General features: G+C 43.7%; 1 protein-coding gene across 2 annotated transcripts in view; it reads left to right on the forward strand.

Annotated features, from left to right (window-relative positions):
• The window catches only part of DOCK4 (dedicator of cytokinesis 4), a 1,604,094-nt gene that overhangs the window by 494,338 nt on the left and 1,096,930 nt on the right, over window positions 1-12,826 (forward strand). The gene's annotated exons all lie outside the window — the stretch shown is intronic.

Raw genomic sequence — 12,826 nt, forward strand, 5'->3', positions numbered from 1 at the left:
TGTAAGTGGAGGTTCTGAGGCCCCCTGCACGATTCTTTGCTTCTACGCTTGCTTCCCCCGAACTATGCTCTGTGCCAGTTCTTCCCTTTACCTTTTTTGCACGCCATCAGCTCTTTAATTCCTTCCTCTCACACGGCGTACTGAATGTGTAGTGTAAAATGCCACTGCTGGCTAATGCACCTGCTGCATAAATCTATGTCCGACCTGAAAGTCGCAGAATGCAAGCCGGGGTGATCCAGTCTTGTCCCCGAGGTCACTAAAGTGAATATCCTCGAGTTTGGTGAAAGTGAGACCTCGCACAAGCATATTTAATTGAATGTTGTGGCTATGCAAAGGGTCAGCGTTGTGACACTGCATCTGTACTGTGGCCTTGTATTTCTTCTGCTGCAGACGCCTTGTGGCATTTATAAAGCAGTTCGGTAATATAATTTTGTTACAACAATGTGCTTCAGAGTAATGTGGAAGTGTAGCTAGTGACACCACGGGGCTTGATTTAGAGTTTGACGGACAGGTACTCCGTCTCAAACATCACGTATAGCTTGTCCACCTTACAAGTGTACTAGGTTATAATGGAAATGCGCTTGTAATCAGTCTGATGAAATAGCGTTACATTTGTGACGAAATACCCGTCCGTCCCCCACATTCTAAATCAAGCCCTCTATCCCTAATCATTTTTCTAAAAACACACTCCAATACAAACTCAATATGTTTTGAACTAACATAGATATGTTTTCAAATACATTTTAACTTGCACCCAATTCCATTGTCAAGCACGCACACCAAGTATGGGAAATTACACTGTACTTTAGGAATAAAAAAAAACAGATGGCCATTTTTGTTGGGAAATATCTATGTAAGTTTGAGATCCTGGAAGTCTATATTTTGGAGTGTATGTTTTTACAGAATATGTGACAGTAGTCTCTTTTCACGTGGAACTGTGAGCCAGTTGCGAATGTGGTGTGGTTGAGCGCAGTGAATGGGTAAGGGTACCCTGACATGGTAAAAAAAGCAGGCCTGGGCATAGTTCAGAGTTTTGCTTCGCGGAACTCTGCAAAGTTACAAAAAAAACTCAGCGAAGTGCTGCAAGTGCAGAGTGTAGTGCGAACTGCTGTTCGCGCTGGTCTTTCTGCCTCTTGGGTAGAAATTCTACCCGAGCTGCAGCTCGCAAACTTACCGTTCGTGAGCGCGAACTGTGAAAAACTCCGCTGCAATACGTTAAGCGGAGTTTTCTGCACTCGAACGGAGCGGAGTTCACCGCCCAGGCCTATAAAAAAGGCCCAGAAGCAGAAAGGGGTCAAGTAATGCAGCCGCTTGTGGGACACCCAGTTTTGAAATTGGGCTGCAAAATATTTCATGACGGGAAATCAATGCCACTTTTTGGAACATGCGATGATTTGTTGTATTCATAATGTGACAGTTCTGAGAAGGTTGCTAGTAAGAAGGACTAGCATAGTTTTCGGCATGAGTAGAAGGATCACATTTTGAAAGCCACATATTGTTGCAGTGAATATTCACAGTCAGACCTTGGAAAACACCTTAAGTAGTGGAAAAAAGGCAAATCCTATTATTTCAGTTTTATGGCGTCCATTTTCAAGGACAACAGAAACGGGACAAGCATCATCCCTTCCACATTACCCAAAGCAATATATACGATTCTGGTTTCCGCTAAAACATAAAAGTCAGGCTGGATAAGTAGTGAGCGAAGGTGTTCCAATAGCCTCGTTTACTCAGAGCTTTGTGTGTTTCTAGCAATGTAAGGATTTTCAAAGTTGGAGGTTGATTACGGGGATGAATTAAGCCGCAGTCAAAGTGCTTAAAGACAAACTAGATGAACAAGGTTTCTGACCAGGTAGTTAGCAATCTTATTTGAGCCTCACATATATGGGGTACTATGTAGGGTCTGGATCATTGAAACGAGGATGAGAAACTTCCCTTTTGTAGAGGTGCTTTTCAACGTTTGGGAGTGTTATGTAGCCCTAAAGAGGCTTCACAGCAGAGGGTCTATCCAAAAAGTATTCTCAAATTGTTGAGTGTGAATAGAAGACATACTCCAAGTTGTAAGTGAGATGGGCGGTAAAATGTGCAGGTCAGCTTTGGAAAACAACTGAAAAATACCTTAAACTTTAGCCCTTCAATAGCCAGTAAGTATCAAGGCACAGTAATTAAGCAATGTGGGGGATCAGGGAGAGAGGGCTTTCTCATGTTGGAGTCACATCTGTGGCTTCCTGATACAACTGTCCATACTACAACAATATGGTTAGATGAGAACCATTTCTGTTTTCTTCTGTTGACTCATTTTTTCATCTATCGCAAAGCACATGGAGTTGACCAGAAGACCAGGCTGCCAGAAGGGAGGCACAGACGAGGCATTCTTACCCAGACCCTGTGCTTTTTCAGTTCACTTGTTCGTGTTGCAACATTTGTTTATAGATTTTTAATGAAGAGGTAGCTAATACTACTTGGTGGCGCCAGATGGTGTATCTTCTTGGTTTTTTTTTCTCTGAAAGACACGTTTTTTAAGCTTGGAAACAGGCGCATGTCGTGTGGTAGACCCCTCTGAAGTTGTGGATACAAACTATACCGAATATCAATTAAGGAGGACGCCCCCTTCATGCCCCATCATAATTGAGATTCCATATATGGTGGTAAGCCCATTTTGTTGGTCTCAATTTTTCTCCGACATGCATAATGGGGTTAATATGTACCAAAATGCCATTTTGGAGTTGCAGACCTTGAGATTTTGCAAACAAACAATATTATGTTAAAGTTAGCTTTAAAGAAGTCCACTGATTCCCAGCCGAAGCCAGGGTTAGATTCAAAGTATTGTGCTGAATGCAGAAGAGCCCACTTTAAATATGACCCTCTGCATCCCATTGAGATATCTTAGATCAGCCAGCTGACTGACTGCATGTAGAAATACACGAATCAGGCCCTGAGAGTGCCAGGTCCAAACTCTGGAATGCCAGTTACACATACTTTTAATGAGAGGGGATCCTATATGTTGCCGGAAATTGATGAAAACCAAACTTGTAGGACTAGTTTACAACTGAAAGAAGAGATTGTGAAATGTGGATTTGGTGTGCCCCTTAATGCTCAAACTCGACTCTAGTTCCTTGTGGTCAGTAGTGTACTCTAGAACACATAGCTTAAGTACCTTTACTGATGCCTTTGCAACAAATTACAACTGTATGTATAAAGTGCTTCATGCCCCTGACAAGACACACAGCACATAAGTGGAGAGGTAGCACGATGCAAAGTGCGTAGTGCAGTCCTGCCAAGTACCACTCATCAGGCGCTAGACTAATGCATTCTAAATTTTAGTGTGGTGCTCCGCATCACGGCACTGAAATGCATTGTCACGCATAAGGCATAGTGTCAGTCAGTGTACGGCAGCTGGCTGCAGCTAGCTGCCTGTGGTCTCACTGCTCCCAGATGAGCTACAATGTATCATTAGATAGTACTGGTGGTGCCGCACGGCCCCACCAGTCAGTCAGTAGTGCCCAGCCCAACAGTTACTCCAGAGGGCGCCTCAGGTCCTGCTGGCTAGCGCTGCCTGAGCGGGGAGTTTGGTTGTGAGGAAGACCATCCGCAATCATGCCGCAGCTCAGTCCACATTGCTGCTGCTCCCACGTGACCTGCCGGGCTCCCACGCTCGTCTGTGGTCTAATATAATCAAGGCCGCCACTTTCAATTGTAATTTCCGAGCCAGCCGAGGGAATGAGTGCAGTGGACGGGTAAGTCATGGTTTGTAGCGCCGGCTGGAAGGACTTACAGAGGACTACCTGGCAGCCTGGACTGAAGCCTAAGGCAGATTGCGTGGGGTGTGACTCGCTCGCGGCCTGAGACAGCTTTGTCTTGTTGCAGTGTAAGCCGCTGACGTGCCAGTCATGCTGATGATCAGAGTAAGTAGACAGTTAGTTACCAGTTGCCACCCCTGAGTGTCTGTCAGTGTTAACACAAACATGGTGCTGGGAGGGACAAGATCTAGAGTCTGAGGTCCAGGTACTGGTTCTGGGTCCCTCACCCTCATCTTTGCCTTCAGTGTCGACCGAGTCCCACAGCAACTACTTTACTTTCAGTGCTGAGCTGGAGGTCACTGTCAGCAAAGCCTGTAGCTCTGTGAGAGGCTGTCTGCGGCTGGTGTGATCTGGTGCCTGCTGAGGGCTGGGCAGTAAGTGGCTCCACTTGCCAACTGGGGAGGACAGCTCAGCTCGGGGTAATGGTTTTTGTTAGGGATGAGGCGCATAAACTAGTTGTGACATAATAAAATATAGCCTGGCTGTTACCTATGCATGCCTGAGCCTCACTCTGTGGTGTAACTTGTAATATTTATATGTTTCCCTCGTCTTCATTGCTTGATGTCGCTCACGAGAAAGTGTCACTCATATTCTTTAAAATGTCACTCATAATTACATTGAAATTATGAAAATGTCACTTATGGAAATCTGAATCCTTGGCAGCTGTGTTAGTGCTTGGTTGGAAAAGCGGTGAATAACCATGTAACCTACTGGTAGAGTGTTTTAGTGTCATTGATGAGTGACTAGGGTGGAGCTCTTCGGTCTTAATTCTCTGTGCCTTTGTGTTTTAAAGAGTGAGAGACAGAACACATGGACTTTACCTTAATTTACTGTTGTACCTGCTTGAGGGGGTCTATTGCATCCACACAGGAGTGATATAGGAGCAGCCTGCGGCCTGCCCTGGATACAGGATTTGTGGTGGATTCGCTGTATAACCCCCCTGGAGCTATAGGTGAGGATCCCCCAGGCATGCATTGCATAGAGGCAGCCGTGTGGGCACGTGATCTCAGTGTGGTGGCTCCTCTAGGAGCTTTGGGGAGTGACCCACAGGGCTGCACAGGAGAGACGCAGCCATGGAAAGTGCTGTTAGTCACTCTTCAGATGAGAGGTCCTACTCAGTGAGGTACTCTGGGTAGAGCCAGCCAGAGTGAAGGAGGAAGGAAAGAGAAATTCACGAGCATACACTTGCTTTGCCAGCATCATACGCCACACAAGGGGTTTTTCAGCACGCCTTCAAATGTGCGCAACGCCAGTGCTCATTTGTGCTATGTGGATGCATTTTGCATCAGGCAAGATTGCAATATGGCTTTATTTGCCTTTCTCTGCAATGTGCGAGAGTTAAATGCTGATGAGACGTAATATCACGGATAAATCTTCCCACATTGGAGTTTGATCCTCGCATTGCGCAATCTGGGTCACGCTGTCCTCGACCATATGTTACAAGTGAAGAATGGAAGCTGGGGAAGTGCTTGGCTGGCACAATACCTCTGAAGCTGCAAATGCATCCAGAAGAGAACCTTCAAACGGTAGCAGAGGCGGTGCGTCACATCTTGGGTTCATATTCTCCTCTTGAATGTTTGGGCGAGTACAGCGTTTCGGCATTACAGTCTGTCTGTCCTTTTTTAAAATCTATCCCAGATGGACCACAGAAATAGAAAGGAAGAGGTCTTGTGTTTGATGTTACCTCCTCTGGGTCCATTGGCAGTGACCCAAAAGACCACAGGAACCCTCTGATTCGTGGCGAGGGGCCAACCGCACTATGCTTGGTGTTCAATCACTCCAGTAGCTGCTGACCACATGTGTTTGCAAAGGCCGGCTTCACTTCCTCGTAAAATTTTGGCGAGGTTCCTCCAACGAAGAACCCTAGCAGTAATTGACTAAGCATTGGCAAAGCCTTTTCAACAATTTTGCCGTTTAACAATGCCTTTTTGCTGATGCTGAACAGCAGCAGCAAATAAAAAAATAATAAAAGTGTGGGCTGCTGCATGCGTATGTGATTCATGGCGCTGCCGTAGCTCCAGCACCACTATGCATTCTCGTACATGCATAACGATGCATTTCTTTTCTTCAATTTACCGATCCAACATGGTGGACACCAACGTTGTTTTTATTAGGAAGGAACATAAGCTTAGCTCAATGCAGCATAAACCGTCACACATAAAACATATAAATGTCAAACATAGACCTGCAGCAATCTGATACATTGAAAACGTGGCTCTGTCAGAGGAAAGTACAATCTGCAGGGGAAAGCAGGTGATAACATGCAACAATCTATCGGGTCAGAGTATAAACCTGCACATGCTTACACGTTCAGATGCTTAGTAGAGCTTAAGTGATCTGGTCTAAAAGTGCTTACATATTTTTAATCTGTGATGTCTTTCTTCCTACCATATGGCACAGGGCAAAGAAGGCATTGTTTGGCAGTTACAACAGCGATTTTCTTTAGAGCTTACATTTTTTCTGATTTATATATTCTGTGCTTATGCAGCTCTTCCAGTCCAGGTTTTCAATTTGCATTCTGATTCTGGTGTTCTCACTTCTAATTCTGCAATAGCATAAGCAGGACGAAACGTACAGATGTGTACATTCAGAAAACTGGAGTGGCTGAGTGAGGCATATGTGGAACCTGAGAGCTCTGTTTGTTTTTGGACTGCATTAAACAGCTGTTAGTAGAAGTTATGATTGCAAAGTCGTGTGCCCGACTGCCGTAGAGTTGATCCCCGATCAAAGATTGAGGCCTTGTACAGCTGTGGTTTTTAAAGTTTTGTGTGTCCAGCTGCATTAGAGTTTTAGTGTTCCAAAGTCGAACCGAAAGGTACACTTCTAAGGCCGCTGCACTAACTTTATTAGTGCTCTACTGAAAAATCGGCTGTGAGTACACGAAGCAGAGAACAGGCTTGTTGGGCTGGGGGCGATGAAGACCAACTGAGATGAGAGTAGGTCTCCTGGCCAACAGGGTGGTCTCCCTCAGATCCTGCAGCGGGGGTGTTTGTGTTATCCTGCAGCGTAATTGCATTATTTTAACAGAACTTTAACATCCGGTGCCTTGCTACTTCCTCCCATGGCAGGAAGAGGCACGTGAAGATGAGGGTGGAAATGAAGAGGTTGGGGCGGCAATTGTTTGAGGGTAAAACTGAACTCCAACAAGAGAGCAGGGAGTCACATGGGAGCAACACTGGGTACATGGGTTTGAGGGGTAGCTGCAACACATGGGAGCAATGCAGAGTGGGGGAGCTAAGGGAAACGTGCACACCAAGGAAACACACGCACTACCATGTTGTGCTACAAACAAAAGAAAAGAGTAGTTTTCTGGTGTGGAAGGATACACGTCATCCAGTCAAAAAGATGGTAAAGAAGATATTCTCCAGGGAAGGGACATATACAAGAAGAGGAAGGAAGGCCATCATTTATGATGCAAGCAAATTAGATTGACAAGAAAGCCATGCAATTTTAAACAGTGGGGTGACAGAAAGCCCGCTGAAGTATTGTTGTTTTCTGCTATAGGTCTTTCGACTGTAGACGGCAACATTCTGTCTGTAGTTGGAACCTAAAAGGTGGAGAAGGCACCTACTTAAACTAAAGTTTGGTTCATGGCTGTTGGATCAATTGACTGTTTATTTCTCCCATTTGGTGCTGCTGGGGTAGAGTTTCTGTGGACATTTGTAGCTGTAGATCTAGTTAGTTAGAGCTCATTGTGAAGAGTCTTTTCAGGATCAAGAAGGTTTAGAGTGAGAGGAGACCAAGCCAGAGCCCAAATACAGTGCGTCTGTCTCAGATCAATGCAGCAGTCACTCAGCCAATATCTATAAAGCTGGACATTCAAATGGAATCTTTTACAGTTCTTTCCCCTCAAAATAAGCTTCATAGCTTTTTGAAACCTGCAGTTTTGGTACGAGTGAGAGCATCCTAAGACTGAACAAAGTCTCAATCACTGCACTTCTGTTATAGGTATGTGATAATGTTCAGCGCCTTCTGGGCTTTGAAGTGTAACTTATTGGCTGTGAGAATGTTACACTTTGAGTGCTACATGGTTTTTCACTACGGAGGGAACCCAAACCTTTTGAATTATGTGAGTTTCAGACCTACACAGTAGTCACTAATACGTTTCTTTATCCCCTGTCTCCACTTACCAGCAAGATTGGTAATTTTAGGTGTATTTTTGGGAAGACAGCCTGACCCCTGAGGCAATACTCTTGCTGCCACATTTACTGCCAGATTGATCAAAACCATTTTGTACATGTATATCTGGAGCCTTTTGGTTTCCTGTATTTAAATTCCCGATGAAAGGCGCATCTCTTCGGTCACTCAAAATAATACCTTTCCTCTATCTCATGCAAATAAGGAGGTGCTCCATATAAGATGATGTTTGTTTAAAACCTCAAACTTAGTCTTTGGACAATAGTTCGGTAAAAATCCAATTTAGATCATCACTCTTACATTATTTTTCTCCCATGTTGCAAGTGTTGTGCTGTAAAAAGGCAGAATCGAAGTCGACCAAGAACCCTTCAGTATTTGCCCGGCGTTAGCCGCTTCTCATACCATTCAATATTACCAAACAAAGAGGCAGGCGCTGGAGGCTGAAGGCAGGAAACAGGAGTTTATTCCGACGGAATCAGAACACGTCAAATCAGACAACAGGGTATCTTCTCGAGGTGCTCTAACCGCATCTCTGAGGCCTGACCTCTTATACACAGGTTTATGGCTTTATTACATTTATGACATCCGTGGTATTGCTTTGAAGTACGAAAAAGGCATCTTTGGAATCCCCGGTTCAGGCCCGTTCTCACACATATCTACAGTAGGGGTCCCCACCCAAATCTCAGCATGATGGCTATCGCGCAGCTGGACATTCCGCTGGGAACAGGAATGCGGACGATCGGTCGGATCTAGGGGTGTGAAGGCATTGCTTAATCCCCGCTCCTTTGATGTGAGGTGAGGTCCTACTGTAGGGGGCAATAAACTGCATCTGTTGGGCTAGGTGATGGCCTGGGATCAGGCCGGGCAATCGGGCAGGGAGGAAGAAGTTATCAAAGGGCCTGTTCTATGAATGAGATGAAAGAGTGGAGGGGTTCAGCACGGGATGTGGCTCGGAGACAGTGTCGCGCTAGAGGCGCGTTTATGGCCCAAAACAGGAGAGATCGGGGGCTATCGGGGTGCGGGGAGATGCTAGCGAGGCCGGGGAGTGAGGGGGAGAGACGCGCAGGCTATTGGCAGTGGGCAGAGAGGCTATGACACACAAAATGGCTGCCACTTACGTGTATGAAGGGGCCTAAAAAGGGACAAGATGGCGTGGCCACTGTTTCACGATTTTCACTTTACTTTCAACAGTGGCTGTGGTGAACATAAATGAACGCCGCTTATGTATACCTAATTTAGTCATTTTTCACAGTGCTGGCTCGAAATCCACTGCTATATTTTGGACAAATGCAAGATGAATATTAAACTTGCACAAGAGTCTAAAATTGCATACATTGCCCATTATTCTTCCACACGTACTATCCATATGGTGTACGAACCTCAGGCAGTTGAGTCTCCTCCTTATTTAGCCTTTCCTCCAAACATGGTAAGATTTTCAGTCCAACACAGGCCCTTAGAAACATGATTCAAGTTGAACATAAAATTGCTGCTGTATTTTGTATCCGATAAATACCTGTGTAGCGGAGCTCCGCCGCGTATGTTGATCATAACAATTTACTTAGAAAGTACTTTCTGAACATGGCTGTGAATAGGCAAATAAAGCAAAGGCTGTACAGTTTTAGGGTGCAATCTGCCAGTGGCTGGATATGAAAAATAGGGCCAGCAGACTGCTGGACAGAGGTACGCACTACGAATATCTCAAAAGTAAATTAAATTAAATTCACATTTTACAAAAGATTTTAATACAATCCTTCTTGATTCCAATCATGGAATTTTGGCTTCACTTTTCTTTTCATGAATATATAGCACTGTACATATATCAGCCTTACAATATACAGCAGACAACTCAGTTGTTAGTCATACAATGATAAAAAAAAGAATAACATCAGCCCATTGCATTTCGGTACTAGCTTCCCTTCGTCAGGGGCACATCTGTAAAAACAAAGAAATACAATTTAAAGTTTACATGTACAAAGATTGATCGATAATCCACATGACATCTTAAATTCCATTCACGGCCAATGTACGCCTAACTCCATCTTCCCTATATAAGAGGTCCCTCTTGTGCAAAAGTGTCTTAAAGTGACAAGTCATTCTGAGATATACCAGTCCACCTGTGTAAATAAATTAGGTGGCCAAATCTCAAGCCCTCTTGGACTAATGCAATTCTCACGTGGCTAGATATGGCCATGGCATCCTTGGCACTGCAGCAGGCTTTGTGCTCATGCAGCAGTAACGTGTCATCGAAAACTGAGGGCTGGGCCACAGTAGATAGCGCAGAGCCTGCAACCAATATCACCAAGAGCAAAACAGATCTCGGATACAGCAGGCAGATGGAGTTGGCCATAGCATTTTTCTTTTCTTCTGTATCAGTGTTATCACCTTTGAAGAGGCCTGAACATTCCAGTTTGAACCATAAAATAGTAGTACAACTTACGACCATACTTAACATCAGAGAACTAAATAACATTACTGGATTGTTGGAAGATGTGCATTGTAAAGTCAAGTAATGCTAAACTGGAGGGGAAACGGCTTTTACAACGAAGCCGTTTCCCCGAAATCTTTAACCACGCATGCAGTACAACGCATGCGTGGTTACAACTAATGCCTTTACCACGCATGCCTTTACTACGATGTTTTAGTAAAGGCATATGTGGTAAAAGTAAAAAAAAAAAGGGGGGGGGCTTGGGGGGGTCTCCCCCCCCCAAATAAAACAACTCACCTTAAGTCACGTCGGCATCAGTCGATTAAGAGAAATCGGTAAAAAAATGCCGTTTTCTCTTCACGACGTATGACGTCACCACGCAAATAGTCGGTGAAAGGTTTATGCGTGCTAAACGAATTCCGTTGTAACGCATGCGTGGTAAAGGCATGCGTTGCAACGGAATTCGTTGTATCATCATATATTCAACTGGAGCAGCGACCAAGTGAACAACAAGGAATGGGAATATACTTTTTGTATTAATGTCTTCAAAGGAATTAAACGTAATGTAGGGACTCAAGGCAAGCCTGCACCGCGGCTCCACTTTTTTAAAGGAAAAGTTAACACCTGATTAGCCATAAGACACTAATTATGATGCTAAAGTCTACTATGGAATCTTTAACAACCAGACACCATCCTGGCTCATGATTACCAAACTTGGCATAAACAGAACAAGAGAAGTTGGTCTAGTCCGCCTTCACTCAGCGACATGTAAATGTTGAGTTTGCTCTTATATATAGCCTGCAGCCTTCTTTGACCTTACTGCATGCAGCCTTGTTCTGAGGAACAGTTATCATCAGACCGTGTTTACTTACATTGTTCACTCTGCTGAGCGAACTACAACATCTTGGTAAAGACATCATGATTCTTTCAGAATTTACCCTATGGTCTGAAAAATCAAGACCCCCCCATGTAAGAATTCTTTCAGTAACTAAACAGTATCATATTATACACTCCTCAATTGCTCCTACTCACGATTGTGTTGTATATTAAATGGTGCTTTCACCCCAGGTCTCAGTCTCAGAAACTCAGACTCACTGTCTCTTTCTTGGCCAGATGCCACATTCACTTAATTTTATATCACCAACTTGACACAACCTAAGGTTAAGCAGTCAGTTTTTATACTTGAGATAATGAGAACTAAAATATCTGAACCCTATATCCGGCCTTGTTCTGCGAAAATAACGAAACCTTATGTTTTTCTAACGATTTCCAAATGTGTAACACAATTTACATCATAAAGATTGTATGTTAAATATTTATTGTTTCCATTCCTCTAATCCCCTTTTTCAAAAATGTCTCCTTATTCTTTTCTTGTGTTTCCTAACTTATTTCCTCCATTGTTTTTTTTTTTACATGGCTACATCATCCCCCTTCCTCCATAATACACCTATTATATCCCTCTGTATGTTCTCCTCTTTTATCCCCTGCCTCCTTTCTCCTTTCTTTTGAGCCTTGTTTTGAAAAACATTGTCCCTGTTTGTGTGGGGTCTCGTTTTTATCACTATGGAGTTCCGCCCGTACTAAAGCTTCTTTTGCTGACCTCATAGCCTCCTCACAATGTCTCATTGAGAAAGTGGATTGTTATCTGACGGGATAGGCAGCTGTCCACCTCAAAGGATAAGGTGACCACCTGCTAGATACCACACAAATTAAGTAAAGTAAACCTGTACTCAAACCTTAGTAAATTGACTCAAAGCAGTCAAACTTAAATCAAGGTCAAGGTGTAAAGTATTTTTTAACATATTTTTATTGTGTGTAAAGTATTTAAGCTGTGCAAACAGTAGAAAAAGTCACACAAAACAAAATAAAACTCCACAAAAATGTAATTTTAAGAGAATAATTTAATGAGTCAAATTATACCAAAACTACAAAACTCTAATAAGGGATCCATGGATTTGAATTTGTAAAGTTTTAAGAGAAAATATCGCTAAGAAGCGAACAGCACCTATGATAGTTAATGATTGTAGTAGATAGTTACATAAGTGCAATATGAAGGTGACCGTGATAGAGCCCTGGTCGGATACATATACATAAAGTGGATCGGTCATGCTGAAAGTCTTACAGCTTGAAAACGTTCTAAGTCTAAACGCAGAAAGGGACTTTGTTCTTTTTGGGAAGATCTGCCCTTAGCAGGCTGCCACTGAAAATTGTAGCATCGCCGGATGCTTGAAGTAGGTTAGTCCCTCTAGAGGTTTGGAGAGTTCTAGCAGAATGTTTTTTAAGTCCCTACGCAGAACGAGATTTCGTCGTTTTTTCATAGATGCTGGGTGCCCTGAGCAGGATGAAGCTGAAATTCAATCGAACACATTCGAACTGCTGGTCTAAAAAGTTTTCAGGCAAGTCCCACTGAAGCTCTGGAGGAAAAGTTTTTAAAGATTTTCAAACTTCCTTATGGTGCACAAACAAC

The sequence above is a fragment of the Lissotriton helveticus genome, chromosome 1_1 (assembly GCF_964261635.1).
Source record: "Lissotriton helveticus chromosome 1_1, aLisHel1.1, whole genome shotgun sequence".
Taxonomy (NCBI): Eukaryota; Metazoa; Chordata; class Amphibia; order Caudata; family Salamandridae; genus Lissotriton; species Lissotriton helveticus.